The following is a 20,352-nucleotide window of genomic DNA, read 5'->3' as shown; positions in this document are numbered from 1 at the left end:
TGCTAGAGAGGAAGGAAGGCCTGACCTTTAAACAGTAGTGGTGGGATGGAGAGGAAGAAAAGGAAGGACAAGAAAGATGTGGGAAGCCACATTAGAACCATATGGAAATAGGGAGAAGAGAAGGAACAGGGTAAACAAAAAATAAAAAGGCTCATGAGAAGATTACTAAATGCAGATGGGACAGAGCGGAAATAAAAGAATAATAAATTTTGCAGAAATTGTTTCCACCTATAGGATGGAAAGGTATCTATCTACAGCCCAAGAAATACTTCCTGCAAATGCTCTGGGCTGTAGAATAAGGTTCCCTCCCCTGGTTAGGTGTAGTACAAAGGTGGAGAGTTTAATGGGATTTGTTTTCCTCTCTCCCTCAGGTGCTTTTGAAAATATCCCCTAAAAGTTCTCAGACTCAATGTAAACAAGCAGTTTCAAAAAGGAGAGTGAAATCCTGACCCTATTACTGTAATTGACAAATATCTAATTGCCTTCTGGGGCCAGGATTTCACCTAGTGAGAGGAGAGGCAGATCACAGAGAGCAAAGGTTTTCTTCTTCACTGTGAGTGTGTTTCTCAACACTGACAGGGCAGCTTGTTCATTTTGCTTTCTTGTGTGATTTTCAGTTAGGGCTTGGTACAAGAGGAATCTTCCCCTAAGTAGTTGTTAGTACAGGCAGTCCCCGGGTTACGTACAAGATAGGGACTGTAGGTTTGATCTTAAGTTGAATTTGTATGTAAGTCGGAACTGGTACATATTATAGGGGAAACTCTAGCCAAACATTTCTCCAGTGCTCAGTTTTATTCTCCCACACCTCACTTCCCTCAGTCCTTTATTCTCAAGCTGAGGTGTCTACTGAGAAAAGCCGCTCCGCGTCTCCCTGGTCTGTTGTGGGGGGAGCGCTAGCTTCGCGTCTCCCTGGTCTGCTGGGGGGAAGCAGCTAGTGCGGGGTTGCCTCACCCTGTTTGTAAGTAGGGATCCGATGTAAGTCGGATCCATGTAACCCGGGGACTGCCTGTAGTAAGATTTAATGCTAGGTTTCAGTTTCATCAAGTCTTTAGTAAATAAGAAAGAGAGAGAAGAAGAGAGAGAGAGAGAGAAATATTGTCGTCTTGTTTTTCTTGGGGTTTTTTGGACCTCACAAGAAAGATAATACAGCCTCCCCAAGAAGGGCAGACTTCCAATTTAAGAAACAAAGTTAGTTTCCAACAATGTTTTGAGCCCCAGTCACTGGCACAGTAATCCATTGCTAAACTTTTTACTGTGCTTATTACTTTGTTACTCATAGCAGCCACTTCTTCTCTCTGTAAGACAGAGCTCAGCCTATTTGCAAGCTTTTTTCTCTCTTCAGGTCCTTGAGCCTTACAGGTAGCTTAATTAGGGTTAACAGATAAGAACATAATAATGGCCATACTGGGTCAGATCAATAGCCCAGTATCCTGCCTGCTGACAGTGACTGGTGCCAAATGCTTCAGAGGGAATGAACAAGAACAGTGCAGTTGCTGAGTGATCCATCCAGTCCCCACTTCTGGCAAATTTATAAGTGAAAAGAAAATTGAAGGCAAGACATTTGTGGGGGATGAGGAGGGGAAGTACTAAGTGCTAAAAGTAATTGTGGAGCCAGTGATTTCTTGATGGCAGCTCTCCTTATTTTTGTATGTATGATATGATATATTTAAGGAATGCGGGGTATTGATTTATTGTGAGAAGGTAGAATGAGACACCCTTGGTAATAGGAGATCAACAATTGTAACTTCCCACTGGCAGCAGAACATAATTATTCCAAGTGTAAAGCATGCTTGGTCATCTTTAGTCCTTGCTGTTACTAACAAGAATGTCAGGAACACTGCTCTCCTCTTGTTTTCACTGGCACTGGTGTTGGGGTGGGGAGGGACCTTAAAGTGTGATAGTTGTAAAGTCTTAGTAGAAACCAGGCTCTTGCAGTGTTTATTGTAAGGTACCTAGGTGAGGTCAGCACTATTTCCCCCCATCCCATAGTAAAAAAAAAATCCTTTTTTGAGAGTGATTATCAGGGGTGGACAAATTCCGGCCTGCGGGCCAGGTCCGGTCCATAGAGTTAGTCCCTGGCGTCTCCCTTCCTCCCCCTTCCCCCCCATGTGTACTTGCACCTCCACAGTATCAGAGGATCACAGCTCTGGTTGGCTGCAAATTACCATTTGCGGACAATGAGAATGGCTGGAAACGGTGTCCTGGTCTGTGACAATTCCCACTACTCGCATTGGCTGCAAATGGCAATTCACAGCCAACCAGAGCTTCAGGCTTCCAATACCTGCAGAGGCACAAGTAAACATAGCAGCAGCAGCCCACCAGGGACTAACCCGTGTTTCTATGCTATATTCCTATAGAATAGGGATTCTTTGCGCTGAACAAATTTAAATGAGCAAATTTTGCAACAGAGATGATTGAAAATTTGAAACCAGTTTATTGGGGATTAAATCAAAATTTCAAAATTTCATGTCATTCAAAGAGTTTAGAAATAGGCTCTTTTTTTTTTCAAAAATATCCCCAAATTTATTTTTTAAAGTTTTGTCCAAATATTGAAGTGGTTATAAATGTTTTTAACTGGAGAAAAAAGCAATTTTGTAGTTTTTTTTGACCAAATATAGCTTGCTTTTTAGAAATGCATCATTGACTGCTAATGCTTTCTGGTTTATTTCCTATTTAAGTAGTAAAGTGCAAAGAAAAACCTGTGATTCTTTGTTTTCTCGTTTAAAAATCACCGTTTTCTTTATACAAAAACCAGTGTTTTGTGATGCCTTTGCTTTTTCTTTTGGGATTTGAGACTATATTAATCCTGTTCTTCACTTCCTTCTTAGACATAGTTCAGAGAGTTGCTAGAAATATTTTAGAAAGAATAATTTAGCTGTATATTAGAAAATAGAATGTCTATTTGCTGTCTCTATCATCAGACTGTTCTTGCTGGGTTATATGACCATCAACTCTTGTCAACTACTCTTGTCAGCATATCTTTATTTTTTCCCAGTCATAACAATTAAGACCCTAATCTTGCAAGCACTTACACACATGATTAACTTTACTCAGTAGGAGTTCTTAAACTTGAAGATGTGGGAAAGTGTTTGCAAGATCTAGAGTTTAGTGGAGTAAATATGGCAAGCAGGAAGTAACAAAGTAGGGAATTCTAACTGTAAAGCATTCACCATCAGAAGTAACATGATTATTTCTGTAACTTATGGATAGAACTGTGGGACAATAGTTTCAGAAACTCCACTATAATTATTTAAGCAAAGTCAAGTTTTACAACTGTATCAGGTGTTCTGGTCTTCCAGATTTGTGGCTCTTTCTGCATCAGATCTATTTTTTGTTAAAAACTGTCTCAATTTATTCTGAGCTCCTCCACTCATGTCCATATTCCAGTATCACAGGCTATTGATTGTGTTCAGCACCATGTTCCATACTTCAAATGTCTGAACCTGCGGTTCCTCTCATGCTGAGCAGAATTACTATTGCAGCAACAAAGGTTGACTTTCAATAGATCGCAGCGAGGTAGCTGCTCTGCTACGCACGAAACCCTGACCCAGAATCAGGTTGTCTACGAATGATTTAGCACCAGGTTCCCCATGAACATGCGGTGCGCAACGGGTGAGAGGCGGCTCTCTTCTGTCCACACTCCGGTCCCGACGCGAGTGGCTCTCCTCACCAAGCCCCTTTCCCGGGGCCAACCGAGGCTCCGCGGCGCTGCCGTATCATTACGTTTAGGGGGAATTCTGATTTAGAGGCGTTCAGTCATAATCCCACAGATGGTAGCTTCGCCCCATTTGCTCCTCAACCAAGCACATACACCAAATATCTGAACCTGTGGTTCCTCTCGTACTGAACCAATGGGGCGAAGCTACCATCTGTGGGATTATGACTGAATGCCTCTAAGTCAGAATCCCCCCTAAACGTATCATGTTCCATACTTGTAATTTTGTAAAACCCCCATCTAGTTGGTACAATCACTGAAGAGCTAATAGTGCTTAGTAATCTGCTCTCTTAGTTATTTGTTTCAAGAACTAAAATGCCGATTATCTGAATGGGCATAAGGGGTATGTGCGCCGGAAAAAGAGGAGGGAGTAATTTTTCAGGGATCACAACTGGCCTAAGGACTGTTGGCACTGACTCATTTTGGTAAAGCAATTCTCCAATCCTATGCTGTGAATTCTAGGTTTTATGTGGTTGTGGAGACCGTTTCTCTGTTGATGAATATCAAGGACAGGTTGTTTTTCAGCCTACACTTAGACATGAACAATTCCTTCATATATTTTAAGTGGCATTCCCATGCCTGCATTTGGAAACTGCCCTCTATTATGCTGCCAGCCATAGCATACTTACCTCTCAGCATGTGGTGATGTATTCTCTGTTTTAGCTTGCTAAAGGGAATCACCTAATGAAATGAATGGGCAGCAGATTTAAAACACGCAAAAGGAAGTACTTTACACAATGCAGCATCAACCTGTGGAACACGTTGCCAGGGACGTAGTGAAAGCCAAAAGTATAACTGGGTTCAAAAAAGAATTAGATAAGCTCATCTAGAAGAGGACCATCAAGAGCTGTTAGCCAAAATGGCCAGGGACGCAACCGCATGCTCTGGGTGTCCCTAATTCTGTGATTACCAGGTGCTTGGACTGGATGATGGGGGATGGATAACTCAGTAAGTGCTCTGTTCTGTTTATGCCCTCTGAAGCATCCGGCACTGGCCACTGTGGGTATGTCTACACTACAGCGTTATTTTGAAATAGCTTATTTTGAAATAATGCATCTAGACACAAAATGCATTTCGAAATAGCATTTTGCTATTTCTAAATAGCGCGTCCACACTGATAGGACACTGAATCACATTTAAGGCCATCCAGAATCGGTTCTGGCAGGGCATCAGATCAGAAGTTACCTTGTGTGGCTGCTGCCTTAGGCTATCTGAGACGTGTGCTTAAAGGGACCCTCTCCCTTCCCTCCCGGACAGCTGGTTCTAAGGGTTTCCCTGCTTGCTTGCCTACCTCGCTGAGGGACAGCAAAGCATTTTTTTCTCTGCGTGCTCTGTTGCCGTCATTCAGAATACCACAGCACTCTGCAGCATGGAGCCAGAGCCATCCCTGGGCACTCTGGTGCTTCTCCTGCACGTGTTGCTGCGAGTCTGGCAGCACATTCTGCAGGCAGTAACAGTCTCCCTGGTGTGCCCCACTGGGGGCTTGTGCCTTATTCCTCTCTCACGTCCTTCCACTTACCCTTCCCTAACCCCCCTTCCTGCTGTACAATAAAAGACACATGTTCATTACAACAAAGCCTCTTTATTGAACAAAACTGTGGTGAGGGGGAATGAAACTGAGGTGAAACTGGGGAAAGAAGGTGGGAGAGGGGAGGAGGGAGGGTGGGAGAGGAGAGGGGAAAACCTGGGAGGAGAGAGCTGGCAGAGAGAGGAAGGGGGAGGAGAAGCTCAGGGCTTAGGGTTGGGGGTCTCACCGGCCCAACTGTCTCCCAGCACTGTAGGTGTGGGGGTCTCGGCATCCCTGGGAGTGTGGAGAGGGTGGGGAGGAAGAAGCAGGAGGGGGAGAAGGAGTGGGAGGAGGAGCGGTAGCTGGGGAGGCAGCAAGGGCTGGAGCAGCAGGAGGCTGCAAGCTCTGCCCCAGTGTCGATGACCACCTGGCGGGCACGGACCATTCTGCCCCCCAGGATGTGGTCCATGGCATCAAAATAGGGGTAGGGGTCTTGGTCTGCCCCTGGTTGGGAGTTGCTTCCTATGGCCCTGGCATAGACCTGCCACAGCTCCTTTATTTTCATGCGAACCTGCTCCTGGGTTCGCATGTGGCCTTTGGTGGCCAGGCTGGCAGCCATCCACCTGTAGACAGTTGTGTTCCTCCATTTAGTGCAGAGATCATGGATGCTGGAGGCATCCCCCCAAACCTGAATTAGGTCCCTGATCTCCACACAGAACCAGGCAGGTGCCCGCCTTTTCCATCCCCTGGCAGGCTCCTGGGAGCTGGCAGGCTGGTCCTGGGGAGCGGTGGAGGGCTGGCTGGCACTTGCTGCCTGGCTCATGCTGGGGCCATGGGTCATGTGCAGCAACTGCTGGCTCTGGGCTGACAGGCTTGGAGCTGGCACAGGCACAGGCACTGTGGCCAGAGTCTACCCCTTTAAGGGCTCCGAGGGGAAGGAGAGGAGTTTTCTTGGTTGTGCCCAGAGTGGCCACCAGGGCACCTGGGAAGGGCTAGAGGCCCCCTATTTTGAAATAAGCATCTACACCACGCTTATTTCGAAATAGCGATTTCAAAATTGGTGCTATACCTCGTGAAATGAGGCTTACCAATTTCGAAATAAGCCCTCTGCTATTTTGATTTAATTTCAAAATAGTGGTTTGGCTGTGTAGACAAAAGTTATTTCCAAATAACAGCTGTTATTTCAAAATAACTTTGCTGTATAGACATACCCTGTGAGAAAACAGGATACTTCACTAGATGGACCATTGGTCTGACCCAGTATGGACATTCTTACATTTTTATGAGTGCAGCTGATGTATTAAACCTGCCATGCAGGCAGTTCATAGGACTAAAAAGAGATGTGCACTTACATAGAGTGCCATGTAGAAAGAGCCCTATCATCCAGTGTATGAGCTAACAAGCAAACAGTAACATGCTCATTTTCTGTTCTGAGCACCTGGAAGTGCATATAACTGGTCCACCCACTGGTGAGTGCCCCGCTGCGGCCAAATGATGCTGTGCAGGGTCCTTGCCTGGTTGTCCGGTTGCCCTCAAAGTCCTGGAACCAGAACCTGACTAGCCCTGTCCATGGTGCTAATAAGTCTCTGCTTGTGGCTGTTCTTTGGCCACTGGGGGTGTGTCTAGAGTACAGGATTTTTTAAAAAAAAACTTCCCCTGCCTCTATACTGCCGTCATGTTCTTTCAAAAGTAAATCGAAAGAACGTGGCAGTTTTTTCAACTTTGGATAATCTCGTTTTACGAGGAAGAATGCCTTTTTTTTAAAGTGCTCTTTCGAAAAAAGGTGCTATGTAATGCAAATTGTGCTTTTTCGAAAGAGAGCATCCAGCCTGCCTGGGTGGGTGCTCTCTTTCAAAAAATCAGCTTGCTTTTTCGAAAGTACTGGTTGTAGAATAAATGCACTTTTTCGAAAGAGGCTTGCAGTCTAGACGTAGCCTGGGTCTGGGTCTTACCCAGATTTAGGCTCAGCTCACACTAGGAGCTAGACGTAGTGCTAATCTCATAGTCAGGATATAGACCTGGCTGGGTCAAGCTCCTGAAGGGACCTGCCAAGCCCTAGCCCTGCAGCTTCTTTTATACTTCTCTGCTGGGTCCTGATTGGCTGCCTCAGGACAGCCACTCTGTAGCATCTGGTGGACTTCTTCTCCACTCCTCCTGCTGGGATGGGGTATGGCAAGGCCGCTAGCCTCCTATAGGGTGCGTTAGGGACTAGACCAGCCCATCACAGCGGACATGAAACTGTGAAACTCTGGAGCATTTTATATTAAAATTGCAAAAGTAGATCTAAAATATTATATAGTTGCTTCAGGCGGGCTTTTTAATACTGTACCGTGTTTCTAAAAGGTGAACATACCTCATACTCTGTGAATTCTGGCATCTCCTGACCGAAAGGTATGTCTTCCTGGAGCTGGAGGTAGACCTACTGGAACTTGCCCTGCCAGTACACTAAAAATAATATTATGGCCACAGCTGTATGGGTGGCAAGATGGGCTAGCTGCCCGGAGTATGTACATGGGGTCTCTCAGGATTTTTCTTGGAATGGCCGGCCCACACTTCCACTGGTGCAGATGCAAATACACTGCTATTTTTTGTGTGCTGGCTCAGTCAGGGCTAGCACAGGTATGCCACCCTCAATTACATCTCAAGCTCCAAACCACTCCTAAAATTTAGGGTAAATGTAACCTTGAGATAAGAGCAGGGGCGGCCCGTGCGTTTAGGCCGACTTGGCCATCACCTAGGGCTCCACGTTAAATGGGGTGCCCAATGATGATATCACACCATTGAGGGCTGTGGAGGCGGGGGCGCCAATCGCGCATTCTGCCTGGGGTGCCTGGGCGCCGATCGCACATTCCACCTGAGGCATCAGCTGCCAGCAGCCCGCCTCGGGCCGCCCCTGGATAAGAGAGACATGAATGTGACAAGTTCTGCTGCCCTTTGAATTAGGATGCAAGAAGATACGTTGATGAATTTATATCATATACTTTTGCATGGTGGTTTTATATAGGATGCAGAAATAGTACTCAAAGAATTTTTAAATAATCTCTGTGAACGAGGGGACAGAATGAGAGAGCCTGACACACAGCAGGAACAAACATTGAATAATATGAAAAAGAATAGCTTCAAATATTGCTCTTTATTCCAGGTATCTAAGGAAGTGCAAAGTTAACTTGATCAGATACGGCTTTTTCTGATCTGCCTCTTCTCCCTCAGGAATATGTAAATAATTCTCTTTTGTGGGGGGACCCTGTTTGACTTTTCTCAAAATGTGCTTGTTTCTAATTAAATGGCTGTTGCAAAGTCATGGAACCATTGTGTCCAATCATTTACAAGATCATTATTATGTTTATTCATTGGCTTATTAAAGAAATTTCCATTGTCACATCCCAGCTAAATTTCACAGTAATTTCTAGTTATCGTGCATAAACACAGCCATACCTGATAAAACTATATCTCTGCTGCCCAAACCCTGGCCTGTGGCAAGCCCATAGAGTCTAGCTAGCCCTAAACCATTTTGTCATCTCTGAGTGCCAGGAGCCACATCTAGAGCACTCAAATCCTTTTATTTTCCTTCAGTCAAGCAGGAGTGGGAGCCATGTTTGTTTTTTGTCTGTGCATGTCTGCAATGTGACAGTGATGTATCATGCTGAAAACAGGTTCAGAAGCTTTCAGTGTAGCACATAAATCTCTCCCATTTCATATCTGACAATTGGTGTTCCAGATCTTCTCACTTCAAAGGAAATATTGAAAAACTCCCATGGAAAAGCACTCATTTTTCTGCTGTACTCTGGTCCCGGAAATTTGATTTTTTTTTCTTACAAGTGTAGGGATAATGCAGTCAGCTAATTAAACAGAAGCCTGTCAAAAGTTTCTCCTTATAATAATACCCAGTATTATTCACCATTCCGTTCACTGTCTGTCTGACAAAATTTGAGACATGTAATCAGTTGTAAAACAACATTTAGCTACAAAACAACAAGGATCTGATTGCATCTGGTTTTGTTTGTTTTTAACTTAGGAACTGCTGTGTTGTTTTTTTATCACATTTACCGAAAGAATTTATTTCCAGACTGAGATTTGCTTTGCCATGTTTTAGTCAAAAATATACTTGTATTAAGACCAGAAAATGATTATAAGTAATGCATAGAGACTATAATTGCCCAGGGTGAAATTCTGGTACCATTGATTTCAGTGGAGCCAAGATTTCATCCCATAAATGGTACCAAGGATTTTGGACAAAATAAAATCTGTGTTTAAAGTGATGTTTACTCAAAATTTAAATCCGTACCTGTCTGAATCAATGGGGTGACAGTGGTAGCTCAGCTTTTAAAACTGAAGGAGTCTATTTTCTGGTAGGAATGTAGCTAAAATATCACAAAAAATGTCCATTCTTATAAGATTTTGGTCCAAAATGATGGAGAGCGTAGTATTTTGGCTCTGTCTAATTAGGCCCCTAAGTGTGATTCTACCTCAAACATGAATTTCCACTAAGTCTAACCGGAGTCACTTTGATGCATGTATAGTCAACTTTAGAATCAAATAGAACTCAGGGACTACTCTCATACTTGCTCAGATTTTGTTGAAAATCTGCGGCAGCAGAATATTCCATCGCAGCTGTTCAGTCCTTTGCTATTGGCTGAAACATAATTTCTTGCCTCGCAATAACTCTGTCTTTCTCTCTTTTACACACATTCTGCCCTGTGGAAAGGAGGGCATAGGCTAATTGCTGTTTTACTTTTTCCAAGCAGTGGCATTTGAAGGAAAACAGAATATAATTGGATAAAAAAACAAAAGTGTATGTGTGTGTGTGTGAGAGAGAGAGAGAGAGAGAGAGAGAGAGTCTGTCCATCCATCCTTCCCCTGACTAGTCTGACCATCCGGCACCCTCGGGACCTGACTAGTCCTGAACCAGGAAGTTTCCTGAACCAGGGGAGGTCAATGCCAGCCCCTTCGTTCCCCTCCCCCAGATGCTGGGCTCTGCTCTCAGCTGCCAAGCTCCGGCCCTCTGCCCTGGCCACTGGGCTCCAGCCGCCAGGCTCTCGCCTCCTACCCAGGCTGCTAGGCTCCATCCCCCAGCACTGCTCTCTGGGGGTATGTCTACACTACAAAGTTAATTCGAACTAACAAACGTTAGTTCGAATTAACTTTCATAGGCGCTACACTAGCGCTCCGCTAGTTCGAACTTAATTCGAACTAGCGGAGTGCTTAGTTCGAACTAGATAAACCTCATTGTACGAGGACTAAGCCTAGTTCGAACTTACTAGTTCGAATTAAGGGGTGTGTAGCCCCTTAATTCGAACTAGTGGGAGGCTAGCCCTCCCCAGCTTTCCCTGGTGGCCACTCTGGCCAACACCAGGGAAACTCGTCTGCCCCCCTCCTGGCCCCGGGGCCCTTAAAGGGGCACGGGCTGGCTACGATGCCCGTGCCAGGTACAAGCCTGCCAGCACCCAGCTAGCCGACCCTGCACCTGGCACGGCTTGAGCCAGCCACCCGATGCCCCCCAGCCCTCCCCCTCTTCCCGGGACCAGGCTGGTGGCTCCCGGGAGCTTGCCCGGGACCGCAAGAGGCGGGCACCCGCCTGGTCTAGTGCGGACATCGTCCACGATCTCCGCACTAGGCACAGGAAAGTGGCCGTCTAGGGCAGGAGAGCTGCCAGCCTGGCCACCCAGGAGCAGGTGTGCATGAAAATCAAGATGGTCCACTGAGACCCCCGACCCTGAGCCCTGTGCTTACAATGGCCGTACTGGGTCAGACCAAAGGTCCATCTAGCCCAGTAGCTTATCTGCCGACAGCGGCCAACCCTAGGGACCCTGGAGGGGATGGACCGAAGACAGTGACTAAGCCATTTGTCTCGTGCCATCCCTCTCCAGCCTTCCACAAACCTTGGGCAGGGACACCACTCCTACCCCCTGGCTAATAGCACTCCATGGACCCAACCTCCATGACTTGATCTCACGTCCCTTTAAACTCTGTTCTAGTTCTAGCCTTCACAGCCTCCTGCAGCAAGGAGTTCCACAGGTTGACTATTTGCTTTGTGAAGTACAACTTTCTGTTACTAGTTTGAAGCCTGCTACCCTTTTCTTTCCTTTGGTGTCCTCTAGTCCTTCTATTATGGGAACTAATGAAGAACTTTTCTGTATGTACCCTCTCTACCCCACTCATGCTTTTATAGACCTCTATCCTATCCTCCCTCAGTCTCCTCTTTTCTAAACTGAAAAGTCCCAGTCTCTTTAGCCTCTCTTCATATGGGACCTCTTCCAAACCTCTGATCATTTTAGTTGCCCTCCCCTCTCCCACCCTCTCTCTTCCCCTCTCCCACCTCCTTTTCCCAGTCTCCCCGAAGTTTGTTCAATAAAGAGAGATTCTATTTTTGACCACGCGTTTTCTTTATTTTGTACCTCAGGAAGGGGGGCTAGAGAAGGGTAAGTGGAAGAAGGTGAGGGAGGAATGGGGTACGAGCCCCCGATGGGGAGGACTGGGCTGGCTCTGTGGGCTTCTGGGGATGGAAGCTCTCCTGCAGCCCCCCAATTGCCCCCTCTCCCCAGATGGCTGCCTGCAGCAAGTGCAGCCGGTCTGATGGCCGAGTGCTGTGATGTGCCCAGTGTGGGCACTCAGGGCACTCCAAGCCAGGACTGCTTTGCAAGCGGGGAACCCCTGAGAACTGTCTGTCCGGGGTGGGGGGTCGGGACCCTTTAAGCACAGCCCTCGGCTAGCCTGAGGCAGCAGCTCCACACTCTAAGTCCTCATCTGATGCCCTGCCGGCACTGCTTCCGGCCATCCTTAACCCCGGTTCAGGGTCCACTTAATGTGGACATGCTAGTTCGAATTAGCAAAACGCTAATTCGAACTAGTTTTTTAGTCTGGATCCATTAGTTCGAATTAGCTTAGTTTGAATTAACTAATTCGAACTAAGTTAGTTCGAATTAGCGCTGTAGTGTAGACATACCCTGGTTCAGCCACAAGAGCCTCAGACTAGAGAGACTTAAAAAACAATAAATGGTCCTATAGCACCTTAGAGGCTTACAAAAAATATAGATATTTTTTGCATCTGAAAAGTAGGTTGTGCCCACGAAAACGCATGATATTATTTATATTTTTGTTAGACTTTAAGGTATCCTGAAATAGCTATTCCACTTCTTTTGAACAAGCCCGTTATTTTGAAATATAATGGGCTCTCTATTCTGACATCTCTGTAAGCCACATTCCATGAGGAGTTAAGGGATGTTTTAGAATAGCAGTGTATTTCAAAATTGACTCGAAATAAGCTACACAATTTATGTAGCACAAATTGCATAACTTATTGTGACCCTAAGATGCTACAAGACCATTAGTTGTTTTTTAAGTTTTTTTAGTTACAGACTAACATTGCTACCCCCTCTAAGACTTCCCGACTAGAGAGGCTCAACTTATCTGAGAAATAAGGTTACAAATTATCAAATTTTCTTACTCAGACATTCACATAATTCCATGAAACAGGCCCATAGATCCTGCGATTTCTTGAAATCAATTTTTAATTTGGAGAGAGCTTCTCCAAGTTTCATTTCTGCTCTTTTTTTTTTTTAGCCGCTTTTAAACTCAAGCCCAATTCCATGTCTCTAGCCAAGGAACACAGTTAGGGTACGTCTACACTACAGCGCTAGTTCGAACTAACTTAGTTCGAATTAGTTAATTCGAACTAAGCTAGTTCGAACTAGCGCATCTAGAACTAAAAACTAGTTCGAACTAGCGTTTTGCTAGTTCGAACTAGCGCGTCCACACTGATTGGACGCAGGGGGGCATTTAAGGGCAGCTGAAACCGGTTCTGGCAGGGCATCAGGTCAGCAGTTGCTTTGTGTGGCTGCTGTCTGAGGCTATCTGAGGCTCGTGCTTAAAGGGACCCCCCCTGGACAGCCGGTTCTCAGCTTTTCCTGCTTGCTTGCCAGCCTCGCAGAGGGACAGCAAAGCGTCGGTCTCTGTGCCCGTCTGTGTCGGTGCTTCCCTTCGGGGGGGCCGCCGCAGGTGGCAACATGGAGCCACGGCTCGCCCTGCACCTTCTGGTGCACGTTCTGGACTTGCTGCTGCAAGCCTGCCAGCAATGGCTCGAGGCTGCCTGGCACCACCTGGGGAACGTCAGCCCCCTGCCTCTCCGCCTGGCCGCCCTGGGGGCCGTGGAGGAGCCGCGGCGGCGCCCCGGCACCGGCGTGCCCCGCCGCATCTGGCGTCTGGACACCAGCAGCGACTGGTGGGACCGCATCGTCCTGGAGCGCTGGGACGACCGACAGTGGACCCAGAACTTTAGGATGAGGAGGGACACCTTCCTGGAGCTCTGCGAGTGGCTCGCCCCTGCCCTGCAAAGAAGGGACACTCGCATGAGGCCCGCCATCCCCCTCCAGAAGCGGGTGGCCATCGCCCTCTGGAAGCTCTCCACGCCGGACAGCTACCGATCCGTCGGGAACCAGTTCGGCGTGGGGAGATCCACTGTCGGAGCAGTGCTCATGCAGGTACGGCGCTCGTCGGCCACCGAGCCGGGGGGGAGGGGGGCTGCGAGGAGGGGATGGGCCGCCCCAGGGACAAAGGGGGGGGGCGGGAGGAGGCGAAAGCGCCCCGCACCGGAGGGGTCGGGCTGTCCCGGCCGTACTACACGCCGCCAGGGGGGTTGCTTCCGGGAGTGGGGCGCGGGGCACTGCCAGGGCACGCACGCTCCCAGCCACCCGGGCGCCCCACTGATTGACGCTTTGCTGTGTCTCTCTCCGCAGGTGGTCAAGGCCATCAACCGGGTGCTGCTCCGCAGGGTGGTCCGCCTCGCCGACCCGGATGCCGTCATCCGGGGATTCGGCGCCCTCGGCTTCCCCAACTGCGGGGGGGCCATCGACGGGACGCACATCCCCATCCGTGCCCCGGAACACCAGGCGTCCCGGTACGTGAACCGCAAGGGGTACTTCTCCGTCATCCTGCAGGCCGTATGTGACCACCGGGGACAGTTGACGGACATAAATGTGGGCTGGTCCGGCAAAGCACACGACGCCCGGGTGTACCGGAACTCCTCCGTGTGCCAGCGGCTGCAGGACGGGACCTTCTTCCCCGACCGCCACATCAGGGTCGGGGACGTGGACATGCCCGTCTGCCTGGTGGGGGATGCCGCCTACCCACTGCAGCCCTGGCTCATGAAGCCCTACACGGGACACCTCAATCCCTCCCGCCAGGCCTTCAATAACAGGCTGAGCAGGGCCCGCATCGTGGTGGAGGGGGCCTTCGGGCGACTGAAAGCCCGCTTTCGATGCCTCCTCACCCGTCTGGACCTGGCCGAGCACAACATCCCTCCCGTGGTGGCGGCATGTTGTGTGCTCCACAATTTGTGTGAGCGGAAGGGGGAGGCTTTCTTGCCAGCCTGGATGGCTGAGGCTGACCGCATGGCTGGACACTACGGTCAGCCCCGCACCGCCGCCGTCCGGGAAGCCCAGCGGGGGGCCATCCGGATCCGGGAAGCCCTGCGGGAGAGCTTCCAGGTGGAGGAGGAGGAGGACTGACCTCTCCCTGCATGCCCCACCGGGGCCTTCTTCCACCCTACCCCCCCCTTCCCCTTTCCCCTCCCTATCTACTGTACAATAAAGACACCTGTTTTTCCAACAAAAACGTCTGTTTATTTCAGAGAACTGGGGTGGGGGAGGGAGGAATGAAGGTGGGAGAAGGGAGGGGGAAACCTGGGACGAGGGAGCTGGAAGGGGAGGGGAGGGAAGGGAGGAAGGGAAAGGAAAGCTCAGGGGTGGGAGTCTGGGTGCCTCTCCCGTCTCGCCACACTGCGGGTCCGGGGGCGTCGGTGGGGAATGGTTGTGGAGGGGGGGGCAGAGAGGACAGGGGGTGTGGAGGAAGCAGGAGCGGAAGCAGGAGCGGAAGCAGGAGGAGCAGGAGGAGCAGGGGGAGCAGGGGGAGCAAGAGGGGGAGCAGGGGGAGCAAGAGGGGGAGCAGGGGGAGCAAGAGGGGGAGCAAGAGGGGGAGCAGGGGGAGCAAGAGGGGGAGCAAGAGGGGGAGCAGGGGGAGCAAGAGGGGGAGCAAGAGGGGGAGCAGGGGGAGGAGGAAATGGAAAGCGGTCTAGCAGGCTCTGGAGGTGGCCTCGCAGGGCACGGCCCTGCTCCTCCAGGGCCTCCAGACTCCTCTGGCGCAGCCTGAGGTCCTCCTGGACCCAGTGGTCCTGGAGACGGAGCTGTCGGTCCAGGAACCGGAGATGCCGCCTCTGGTAGTCCTCCTGGTTCCTGGCTGTCCTGCTTGCCCGGGCGCGGGCGGCTGCTGCAGGCGGTGTGGTGCGCCCTGCAGTCCCCGGTGCTGCAGCTGTGGTGCAAGAAGACCAGCGGTCAATTACCCCAGGGGCCCAGGTGTGTGAAACCCAGCTCCCCTCTGCAAGGCCAGGGCCCCTGCAGGATCCCCAGCTGCTGCTCCGTAGTGGGCAAGGCCCAGGCGCACGGTCCCGGGGCTCCCTCTCGCCCCAGCCCCCCGTACACATAAGGGGAACACGAGGGTACTCACAGGTGGACGCCTCCCCGGCCTCTGATGATGCAGGCGAGCGGCTCTGTGGGGTGCCTCGGGGGTCCCGGGTCCTGGGAAGGCTGGCGGCAGGCTCCTGGCTCTCAGAGCCCTCTTCCTCCTCCTCGGTGTCCAGGAGCGGTCCCTCTGCCCCGGGGTCAATCACGTCCCGGGGGGCAGGGACGGCATGAGGCCCCAGGATGCGGTCCAGGGCATGGAAGTGGGGGCAGGCCTCCGGGTCAGCCCCTGGCAGGCAGGCCCGGGAGTAGGACTGCCGCAAGTCTTTAATCTTGCAGCGCACCTGCTCCCGGCTGCGCTGGTGGCCCCTGGCGGCCAGGCTGGCAGCCATGCGTCCATAGACGGCCGCGTTCCGGTGGCTAGTGCGGAGATCGTGGACATTTGAGGCTTCCCCCCAAACCTCGATGAGGTCCACGATCTCCGCACTTGACCAGGCGGGCGCCCGCCTTTTGCGCCCCCGGGCAGGCTCCCGGGAGCCGCCAGGCTGGTCCTGGGGAGCAGTGGAGGGCTGGGAGCCCTCGGATGGCTGGCTCATCCTGTGGCAGGTGCAGGCTGTGCAGGCACGGGTGCTGGCAGCCTTGCAACTGGCACAAAGTGAGTAGCCAGCCCGTGGCCCTTTAAGGGCTCCGGGGCCGGGAGGGGGGCAATAGAGTTTCCCTGGCGTTGGCCAGAGTGGCCACCAGGGAAACCTGGGAAGCCTTAGCCTCCCACTAGTTCGAACTAAAGGGCTACACAGCCCTTAGTTCGAACTAGCTAGTTCGAACTAGGCGTTAGTCCTCGTAAAATGAGGTTTACCTAGTTCGAACTAAGCGCTCCGTTAGTTCGAATTAAGTTCGAACTAACGGAGCGCTAGTGTAGCGCATAGGAAAGTTAGTTCGAACTAACGTCCGTTAGTTCGAACTAACTTTCTAGTGTAGACATACCCTTACAGAGCTCAGAATCTAACACAAAGTTGGACTTTGTATTAGACTGATTTAGTGCATGCTGTATCCTAAGGGCCATCCCCTGGCCAAATCTGCACCTACTGTACAGTCCCATGTAGCTGATATAGCAGCCAGGCATCAGCATAGCATAGGGAAGTCCTGGCCATTTACTGTTTTTCCCTCTGCTGGTACCAAGGAGGTGCCTGAGGGATTTAGAAGCCACTAGGCCTGCTGAATACCAGTAGACTCAATCTCCAGCAGGGTAATTCTATGGCCAGCTATGCTGACTTTAGGGCCACAATCCTACAGTGGTGCAACACAAGGTTCTGGCCCTCCACCTCTTAGGAGTCATACAAGCTTATACTAGAAAAGCCTTATACTCCCAAACTTTAAGCATGTGAGTTCATCCCATTGCACTCCAGAGGAAAAATCACATACTTAAAATTAACCATATGCATCTTTTCGGGATCTAGGCTTCACTTTTCCAACTTTTCTCAAAGGCTATCCACATTCCTACCTCTCCTTTTGTAGGTTTATTTTTAACTAATTCTCTGCTATTCTTTCAAACATAGTGCCAAGATTTGTGCATGGGAAAACCCCTGGTATTTTGATCTCATTACCTCCCTACATAGTCACACATCCCAGTTATCAGTTTTGTTTTCTATTTTATTTGCTTTTTTGTTCAAATGAATTTGCTGTTGTGCAAATGATGAATGAATATCATGTGAGTGGAGTAGAGTATAATTCCCACAGGTGGTGTTTAAGATTGTCTTAATTTCTTTGTTTTCTGAAGCAAGATATTTTACTGATCATTTGTTTTGGGATGTTTATGGTAGGTCCTATCTTCAGGGTTGTTATGGTGTAATGTGAACAAAACTAAATCTAATATTGATCTCCGTGGACCTCCACTTCCCACCTTCCTCTGTGATCTATACCCATTTATGAATTCCCTGTTCTTGAACAGTTTATTCTGTTATCCACTACCTGTAACATACTTACTAACCTTGTATACTACTGGGAATGCTGTATTGTTTCAAAAACCTGCTTGAAGTCCAAAGTACATGGCTTTATTCCTGTTGACTGTTGTCATCTCTTCCTCAATCAGATTGTTGTAGCAGATTTATCCTTTATGTATCCATGGCGACTTATTTTTTCAGTATGTGCTTGTCCATGTGTTCTTCTTGGTCTGTAATATAAACAACCCTTGATTTTCTTGTTCATATTGAAGTTAGGCAAGTTTTTGTTGTCTTCCAACCTGCTTTTACTCCTGTTAGCAAATTATTAGGTCAATATGATGATACAGATAATTCTTATGCTAGTTCATTTAAAGGGAAGAGCCAAAATTACAGTTTTAAAAAATCCACTAAACATTTATACAAATGAACAAAGATAAATATTTTCTATAATAGACTAATTTGTTATTAGTCTCTTGAGAATGTTTTATCTAGATATTTTCAGGTTAGATGTTAAACTAGTTATACTTTATACATATGGTCTACAAAGAGAGTCAAATCACTTCTAAAAGTATTCTGTTTTTAAAAAAATAGGAGCAAACATACTGTCTATGTAAAATAACATACTGTCCATGTAAAAACATACTGTCCATGTAAAATAAACCTCCGTTTATGAACTTTTTGGAACATATTGACAGTGCATTGAAAAAAAAAGGTTTAAATTATCAACAATATAGATCAATTCTTTATCTATAGAAGGTCCTTTAAGCAAATTATACATATATTCAGAGATGGGGTAAGAAAGTAGTTTTCCTAGCTATGTGGAGGATTAGATTTAGGTCAGCACTTAAAATTCAGTTTCAGAGTGGACAGAGCTATGGCTCATATTTGATTAATCTAGCAAGTTATTCCCTTAGCACGTCTGCAATTTTGTGTTGCGGTGAAACTAGCCCCAAGCCGGAAAAAAGCGGCAGACATCTTTATTTAAATCCCGCGGGGGATATTTAAATCCCCCGCGGATTTCCTTATTCCCACTTTCAAAATTAGCATGCCCCTTCCGAAGAAGGGGCCAGTGTAGACATAGTCGTTGTGTAAGAAAGCGTCTACACTGGCATGTGCTTTTGTGCAAGAGATGTGCTTTTGCACAAGAGCATCCTTGCCAGTGTAGATGCTCTCTTGCGCAAGAAAGCTCCGATAGCCATTTTAACTATAGGGCTTTCTTGCGCAAGAAATTCATGTTGCCTGCCTACACTGGCCTCTTGCACAAGAACAGTTGAGCAAAAGGGCTTATTCCTGAGCGGGAGCCATCAGAGTTCTGGTGCAAGAAGCCCTGATTTCATACATTAGAACGTCAGTTTACTTGCTCAAGAACATGCGGCCAGTGTAGACAGGCAGCAAGTTTTTGCACAAGATCGCGCCAGTGTAGACACAGCCCTATTGTTTTAAATCATATGGTAAAGAAGATTCTCCAAAATGTGGCACTCTTCTTGTGAGAGCAAATGCTCAAAGTTGAGGATATTCTGCCCTGGCCAATGTCTGCAATGCCTCGTACACTGAAACGAAAAGTTAACGTAATGCAAGTGCAACAGTGATAATGAAAAGTTAACATAATGCAAGTGAAACAGTGATAAAAAAATTACCCATATGATGACCCACATCATGACTGGAATAAGATTAATACACTTGAATGGATTGTTCTGTGCAGTTTCTTTACTAGTGTCCTTCAACTTTTACTTAGCATGATGATTTTTTTCCTTAAAAGCAAAAGCTAATCTAAAATGAAAATCTAGTTAAACACGGAACTCTCCAGGCTGGGGGAAGGAGGAGCATTCAGCTTGGAAAATAATTAGTTCTATGGGAACTATGCTATCAGGGGTACCCTAGTAAAATGAATTCTGGGAGATTTAACCAACAAGAGGACAAGGTTTTTTTTTTTTTTAAAGATGAATTACAAATATTTCCTGACTATTGGAGGTATATTTCTGTACACATCACCATTTCCTTTTGTCTTGTACAGTTATGACACTTTATACTGACATGATAAAGAGCCCTTGTGACACAACACAAGACTCTTGTGTTGTGCTATGAATGTGCACATTGAAATGCAGAAGACCAGCTTACATTTTCCCAGGGATACTTATTTTGTCAGAGCTTTCAACAACAACAAAAAATGTCAGTCACTGCCAACACATTCTCCCAACTCTACACTCCTTTTTGTGTGCAAGTGAGGATTTATTGGAACACTATAAGTACCGACCCCAGCACACACAGCACTGAATATCCTCAAAGCACCCCCACCCTGTCCCAAACCCAAGATAACATAATATCAAGCATACAACAACTTACCACTAAGGTAAAGGATACTGCACTGCTCACTGCGGGAGGTGCTTTCTGCGCTGATCATTACAGTATAGTCATCCAAGGCACTTGATGTAGGCAGCCCAAGTACAGTACTATCCTACCTCCCTCAAAAATAAAAGGAAAGATAAAAGATAAGCTTAAGGGAACCCCACCCCCACCTTATCTCTCTATCCTGCTAGTCACCGGGGTCTGATGTACAAGACCCCTGTAAGTAAGCTCTTTGACTCTCTCTTCAGGACCGCTCTTGTTTTTAAGTGCTCATCCCTAAATCATGTAGACAAGGCAGTGCAATGCAAAGAGGATGCAACACACCTGAGGAGTTGGTTCCAGGATCTTTGAGTTCATCTGCTCATGCATCTAATCATTGTAAACATTGAAGTT

General features: G+C 48.0%; 1 protein-coding gene across 1 annotated transcript in view; it reads left to right on the top strand.

The window, feature by feature from the left end:
• The window catches only part of DLGAP1 (DLG associated protein 1), a 589,565-nt gene that overhangs the window by 442,231 nt on the left and 126,982 nt on the right, over positions 1–20,352 (top strand). The gene's annotated exons all lie outside the window — the stretch shown is intronic.

This window comes from Pelodiscus sinensis, chromosome 2 (assembly GCF_052426305.1).
Source record: "Pelodiscus sinensis isolate ZL-2025 chromosome 2, ASM5242630v1, whole genome shotgun sequence".
Classification (NCBI taxonomy): Eukaryota; Metazoa; Chordata; order Testudines; family Trionychidae; genus Pelodiscus; species Pelodiscus sinensis.
Note: the sequence above shows the minus strand (reverse complement) of the source record. Positions and strands in the feature narration are given on the sequence as shown.